The sequence below is a fragment of the Prosopis cineraria genome, unplaced genomic scaffold (genome assembly GCF_029017545.1).
Source record: "Prosopis cineraria cultivar Desert tree isolate PC_DT_omini unplaced genomic scaffold, ASM2901754v1 PC12, whole genome shotgun sequence".
NCBI lineage: Eukaryota > Viridiplantae > Streptophyta > Magnoliopsida > Fabales > Fabaceae > Prosopis > Prosopis cineraria.
This window is the reverse complement of record NW_026555343.1, coordinates 32,058,188-32,065,898: the sequence shown is the minus strand read 5'-3', so window position 1 is coordinate 32,065,898 and position 7,711 is coordinate 32,058,188. Positions and strand designations below refer to the sequence as shown.

The 7,711-nt window shown below is 33.4% G+C and overlaps 1 long non-coding RNA gene across 1 annotated transcript; it reads right to left on the bottom strand.

The window, feature by feature from the left end:
• Window positions 1-2,219: 2,219 nt before the first annotated feature.
• Window positions 2,220-4,651, bottom strand: LOC129288829 (uncharacterized). The gene is made up of 3 exons (XR_008588075.1): window positions 4,513-4,651; window positions 3,762-3,832; window positions 2,220-2,770 (listed from the first exon to the last, which is right to left on the bottom strand). It is a non-coding gene; the product is annotated as an uncharacterized LOC129288829 (long non-coding RNA).
• Between the last annotated feature and the right edge of the window lie 3,060 nt (window positions 4,652-7,711).

The window sequence follows — 7,711 nt, the reverse complement described above, 5'->3', positions numbered from 1 at the left end:
AAAAGCTTCGAGTGGCTTGTAGTGCCTTTAAAGAAATATTTTGCTCTCAAAGACCTGATGTGGATCCCCATGCTGAAATGTTGTTTTCACATCTCAAAGAATTGGAACTAGTAACCCTATGGAATCTTGAATCCATAGGGTTAGAGCATTCTTGGGTTGCCCCAATCCTTGAAAACCTGGAAACCTTGATAGTGAAGCATTGTCATTGTTTGGAGAACTTGGTTCCGTGTACTGTATCTTTCTCAAAATTAAGGGAATTGCATGTACATGATTGTCAAGGATTGGTATATTTGTTCACATTGTCAACTGCAAGAAGTTTAGTTTTACTTGAAGAGCTGTCCATTGCAAGATGTGTATCTATGCAAGAAATAGTGCCTAAAGAAGGAGATGAATCAGATCAAGATGAGATAACATTTAGGAAGCTCAAAAGCTTGTTTCTTGGGTATCTTGAAAGACTTGGCAGCTTTTACTCTGGAAATTTTACTTTGAATTTCCCATGTTTGGAAAATGTGATTGTTCATGAATGCCCCAGAATGACAGTTTTCTCTTGTGGAATCACAAATGCATCTCAACATTTACGAGTTTCAACATGGCATACCAAATACTCAAATTTTCATCCAACACATTGTGGCTTGGATCTGAATGCCTCTATCAAGTTGCTCTTTCCCTCACAGGTAATTGTGTCTCTTTTCTTTATCCTGTTTCGTTGCTATGCACTAGGTAGACATATGATACTTGTTTCCCAATTACTTTTATCGGTATAGTTATTGTATTTTCTATTTCCGAAAAAAAATTAATATTGTTCTTTTTCGTTACCTGTTTGATTGTAACGTCCTTTTGCTTTGCAAATACATATCTTCCAAAGATAATACTAAATTGCTTTTCAAACAACCTTAAATTATTTGTGGAGGGAAGTTAAGAAATTATTTATTTTGGACAAATATATTTATGTATTATTATATGCTGTGTTTCTTTTAGCTTTTAAATACAAGAGGATCTCTAAGATTAATAAATAAACTTTTAAAATAAGGAAGATTTTATGGGAAAAGATGAAATAGTCAAAAAGAGGATAATCAACGACTTCTCTGGTCTCAGTTAGGTGTTTTCGTCCATTAATTCCTTAACCATTTTCAGTCAAGAACAAGAAAGAGGAGAAGTGTGTGTGTGCATGACACACTCTTATCGTCTTTACGTTGCATTTCTTTCTTATGTTCTAGAATATTTTTGCTTTTAAACTATTCTTTTAACAGTATTGGGTATTCTAAACTATCAAATGATGCAATTTTACTTTCAAAATTTAAATAAAAAAAAAGTTGCGATGTTCATTAAAAGGGGCAAATTGTTAAAAGCAAGTATAGATATGGATATATGTGGGCGCCACACCACACAGTTAATGGGTGTTTGCTTTCTTTTAAAGACAAGCGGCATTGCAATGCTTTTTTAAGTTTGAGGCAATATTTGATACTCCTTTCAATTTTTATTATAAAATATTTTTAATTGTTTCATGCATTTTAAGCAAAATAGTTTTTTTATATCATAAAAAAGGGGGACGCATTTTCATTCTTATTTTTGGCTTTGAATAATAATACAACTACATTAAATACCTTCACATTAATAAAAAGAGGTAAAATTGAAAAAAGTAATTTTGTTATCACAAGGTGTCTTAAATTTTGGACCAAAAATTACTTCTAGAAAGTGTCTTATAAATAAAACCAGAGAGATTAGTTCAAAATGCCTAGTGTTCTTATAGGAATAGTTTAAGGGAAAAAAAGTCTTTTAACCCTTTTTTCTTCAGGATATTGTAACTTGCAAATTTTCTAGCTATTGAGATAAATGTTTCTATTGTGGGAAAGGCAATGTATATAAATAAATTTGTTTCCCTTTTAGGTATTCATTAATTGTTTAATATTTTTTTGAGAAAAATATATAATTTTAAAGTGTCAATAAATAAAATTTATAATTATAATATTTAATTGACTTTGTCCTTTACAGTAAATTACAATAGCTAACAAGCGCATGTTAGGGGGGAAATAATGTATGAAGAAATATACACATCTTAATTTGATTGGCCTTGCACATATGAGCTCAACTACCTACATTTTTTCCCCAATTCTTGTCATAACTTTTTGGGAGAAGCACAATCAAATTCCAAATAAGAAAATTAATTATTTTTTTGGGTTTATTTACAAGTCAAACTTTTATATTTACATGTTAAAATTTTGTATTTACAAATGGATGGGACATGTGAATAATTAGTCCTTATATGAGACCTATATGTTATTCTCCCTGACTTTTTGTCACGCCCTAAAAATAAAGGGTGACCGGCATGGGTGTGGACCACTCACACATTCCCGTAAATCTCAAAATGAACATTTATTTCATTTTACAACAGAAAGAACAAAATTTAATCAAATCAAATGAGAATTAAAATAATTCCTTTAAACTCATTATCATAAAAAAATGTCGACATTTTTGTAAAAATTTTGGCAGAACCTCTCCTGTAACTAAGATCTCCCAAAAATTCTACAACAATTTTTTTACAGATAATAGTATAAATTAAGAGCGTAGCTCTTTGCAGCCAGCAACCAATATACAGACCAAAAATAAGGTTTATCAACAACCTATGTAGAGCATCTACTCTTTCTTTCAAATCAAAAAGACATACAAATTATATATTTATATTAAAGCAACAATACTAATCAAAATGTCCACCCACTGTAGCTAGTTGCTCTTTAGAGGTCGATGATGGGATTAGTGTCAGCTAACAAATCTAAGACCAAAATAATTTTTTCAATGAATAGCATTCCCATAATAAAATTCTTAGAATTTAAATCAATAAACTCCAATAATGGTGTCAACAAATTAAAATAATTCCTCAAAGTTTTATAAACCGATAAGTCATAACCATAATTGTAAAATCTGAGTAAGTTGAAAACAATTTATGCTATCATACTTAAAGAAAACAATTTACTCACATATAACTCAAAGTGGTAAAATTGTTAGCTAAAATAATGTAAATTTTGAAAACACATTAATCAACATTTAAAATTTTGAGAGCTCAACAGAACAGGCAACAAACGTGGACACATAATCCACGAAGGTAAATAACCAAACGCGGCTTATGCCACGAAAACAAACGTGGACACCCAGTCCACGAGGGTAAGTAACCAAACGCAGCTGAAGTTACAAAATAAATGTGGACACACAGTCCACGAAGGTAACTAACCAAACGCGGCTTAGGCCATGAAATCAAACGTGGGAACAAAGCCCACAAATACCAAACGTGAGAATACAACTCACGAACCAACTAGCTAGTGTTTAATCACAGCGTGCTACGGGCTAACAAAACCGCCGTTAGCAGCAGTGTTCTGTTTAGAGTCCTCTCAAAAATTGTGTTTTAAACATGCGAGAAAAATAATTATTTCTGAAATACAATCTACGTTTTCAATACCAAACTCACATGCATCACTTTAAATTTCAATTTAAGACCTATTGAAAATAGTCTTTCATAAAATAATATACGAGCTTGCGTTATCTAAATAATCAAGGATTTCAAGAGTTTAATAAACCGAATAATTCCATAAATCTTTGAAACATATTCCCTCAGGAAATAAATGCATATATCCTCCTTTAAACATCTCGCATCGATATTACAAAGTTTCAAAACTAATGTAATTCACAAGAATAAAATATCTCAATGAAAATTTATTAAAAATAAAAATACCAATAAAAATAAATTAAAGAGAATGCTATTCACTTACACGTTGAAGTTCTAAATTCTCGAAAGTATTCTTCTTTTAATTCTCGTCAGGGTCTTGTTCTTTCACACACCCTATAAAGTATAAACATATACAATTTTAATAACTTTTTAATTTATAACACAATCTCTATCAATTATCATCTAAAATTCAAAACCAAACTTATGATTTAAAGTTAGTTCAAGCATTATTATTTATTTCTCTAACTTCCTTCATAAAACTTTCCATTCTATTTCCTTGGAATAGGAGTTTTCTCCCAATCTTTGCACCACTTACCTTAGGTGCATTACTTCTACCTCTTCAATTTTAAGCCTTCAACCATTCACCAAAAATCAAACAAACTCCAAATATACACATGACTGCGTACAAGCCCATAATTAAATTCCTTTACAAATCTATAGGTGAATTCCTAAACCAATAATTCCCATCAATATTTAGAAGTTAAATTTTATTTCCTCATACAAGCCCTTCAATGCCATCTCATAGGCACCAACAATATATCCAAGCTTGTCTCTTCCGATTTCACTCTAAAAATTTTTTTAACATCAACCAAATCAACAAAATAAATTTAACTCCAAAATCATGACCCATATATATATCACCATCATTCTTCAATACTAATGCATATATAAATATATTTCTTCGATCATGGCAGCAACAGAGCACATACATAGATTTATAGTTTTCCTTAATACCACCCAGCCACTCACACGCACATATTTACGAGGAAAAGGAAGAGATTGAAGCTTCTAACCTTAAATGAATCAACACGCACGGACAGAGGAAGGAGAACGATTATGAACAGTGAAGAAAAAGGGTTGAATCAGCGATAAAGGTGGATGAACAGCAGTGTCAACGACGACCCACGCAAACAATGGTGCTTCCCAGATCTCTCTCTCAGCTCAGTTACACTGGACAGTGGCGGATGGATAGAGGGAAGAAAAGAAAATTCTTGAACGCTGAACAGGGGAAATAGATTTCAGTAACAGACCTCCAACGAGCACCCCGAATCTTGCGTACTTCCCTTCCCACTAACAGACTCACACAGTGGTATATGGCGAGCTAGAAGGAGGGAAGAACGAAGAGGTTTCGGCCGACATTCAGTAGCAAGAAAACGAGCTCCAACTCCTGCTAGCTGCGGACCAATCGATGATAGATTCTCACGCTGGCGGCGGTTGACTCACACGAACAACGGTGCGACCAATGGTTGAGATAAGAGAAGGCAGAGATCGACGGTGACAGAGAAATGGTTCGGTCCAAATCTCTCAACTCTCCCTCTGCTCTAGAATAATAGAGAAAGAAGGAAGGAAGAGTTTAAAAATCTGATGGAACTAAGGGCAGTTTGGTAAATTCGCATAACCAGAAAAAGAAAAATTTAACTCTTCTTTTAGTCTCTTCCAGTTTAAACTTGGACCTCATATATGAAAGATTGCTCAGCTGCCACTAAACCAAGTCTCTAACTTGTTATATTTATCTCAATAACTAATATAAACACACTTTAAGCAAGTTAACCTATATATATATTTATTTATTTTAAATTTTGTTAGGGTTATTACAGTTTTTTTCCCGCACTTAAATATCTACAAAGATAATACAAAATTGCTTCTTAGACAATCTTACAACCGAGTATTAAGTTTAGGCTAAGCTTATAGATTGGATGATAATTTCAAGATTATTTATTTTCAAGGATAGTTTATTATTTTCGTTACATGTGGTGCTTGTTTTATCTTCTAAGTAAATTTGGATCTTCAAAATTAAAAGATGGATAAATGATTTTTACATTAAGAAAGATATAAAGAGAAGAGAAAAATAAATAAAAAAGAGTAAATATATGTCACACTCTGTATGTCATCTTTCTTTCTCTAAAAGACATTTGTATTTTTATTTTACTTATTATCAAATTTTTGTTCACAATTTGATCATAACGGAACTCAGAGAAGTAATATATAAGTGTATCAAGTTTCAACTGTTTTTGGAGCAGCTTGCAGAATTTGCACGTGATGTGCAACATTTGAATCTCGGAGATCACCCTGAACTTGAAGATATATGGCTTGGTGTAATGGCAGTCCCCAATGGAGGATTCAATCAGTTGAAGACTTTGATAGTGGGTGGTTGCCATTTCTTATCAAACAATGTCATCCCTTCTCATTTGCTTCCTTTCCTCAGTAACTTGGAAGAGTTACACGTAAGAAATTGTGTTTCTATAAAGGCAATATTTGATTGGGGCCCACGCCCTTTCCATTTCCCCTTCCTTTGAAAAGATTGTATTTGCATCAACTACCTAATTTGGAGCATGTTTGGAATGAGAACTCTCAAGAGATTCTCAACATACTATCTCTACAACAATTGCATGTTTATGGATGCAAAAGCCTCAACAGGTTGTTTCCGGCTTCAATGGTCCATGACAAACTTGAAAGACTTGAGATCCTAAAAGTGAGATTTTGTGAGGGATTAGTGGAAATTGTTGGGAAGGGCAAATCAATCTCAAGAGGAGCAACTACCAGCGCTGTTATCTTTCCTAGATTAACTAATTTGGAGCTAGGAAGTCTGGCAAAACTCAAGTGCATATGTCCAGGACTAAACAATATGGAATTTCCAATGTTGAAAGTGTTGGAGACACATCATTGCAATCAATTGGAGATTTTCCCGACTGAGGATCAAGATCTTCCCGTTGATAAGGAAGCGATTGTCCCCTTTGAACGGGTATTATACTCATAATTGACCTTTTCCCCAAAGCCATTGTCCAAAATACTAATTTTTTTATATCATGATGTTAATTCTTCAATGAGCATGGCTTACAATAATCTTCTCAATGTTCGGCAGTTTAGTATATTTTACGTTTTAGATCAGCTTGATAGGACGTGCTCTATTTGAAACACTTCGATCATATATAATTCACACGCTTGATTAAAATATGTTATATTGAGATATTTCAGGGCTAGTATCATCAGAGAAATTTGTTAAATGAATCGTCTTATTAGTTTGTATTGTTCTAATAATGCTTATGTTGATCCCAGGTTTTTCCCAACCTAGAGCAGCTATCACTTAGCAAGGAGAATATCATGAACTTTGTTGGCATGGACTACAATTTCAGACTGACTTCCTTCAAAGAGTTAGATTTCTCGTACTGATGTGTTTTCATGATGATTTAAATGGATTTCCATATGGATTCTTCCAAAGGGAATCGCTTTCTAATATAGAAAAGCTTCGAGTGGCATGCAGTAATTTCAAAGAAATTTTTACCTCTGAAAGTCCTTATGTGGATTGTCATACTGAAATGTTTTCGCAGTTCAAAGGATTGGAACTAGTTTCTCTTATGAATCTTGAATCCATAGGATTAGAGCAATCTTGGGTAGCCTCTCTTCCTATAAACCTAGAAATCTTGGGAGTGGACAATTGTCCTTGTTTGATGAACTTGGTGCCATCCGCTGTGTCTTTATCGAATTTGAGGGATATGTTTGTATCTGAATGCCATGGATTGATACATTTGTTCACATCCTCAACTGCAAAAAGTCTTGCTCAACTTGAGAACTTTTTTATAACAGAATGCAACTCAATTCAAGAAATAATAGTTAAAGAAGATGAGTCGGATGGAGGTGTAATAACATTTAGGAAGCTCAAAGTATTGCCTCTTACTTCTCTTCCAAGACTAGATAGCTTTTACACTAGGAATTACAATTTGGAGTTTCCATCCTTGGAGAAAGCGTCAATATTCAAGTGCTCCCAATTAAAAGTTTTCTGCCAAGCTAGTATATATGCACCTGTCAATGTGACTTTTCAATCAGACAGAGATCTTAGTGGCATGATACCAAGGACTTCAAGAAGCTAAGGTAGCCTAGATCCTTGTCTAAATTTACCTGTTAGTTATCACGGAGTGCATTTGGTAATTGGGACCAAAGGTAAAAAAGAAAAAAACACATATAGTTGTATAAGAATGAGGACATTATTGGTAT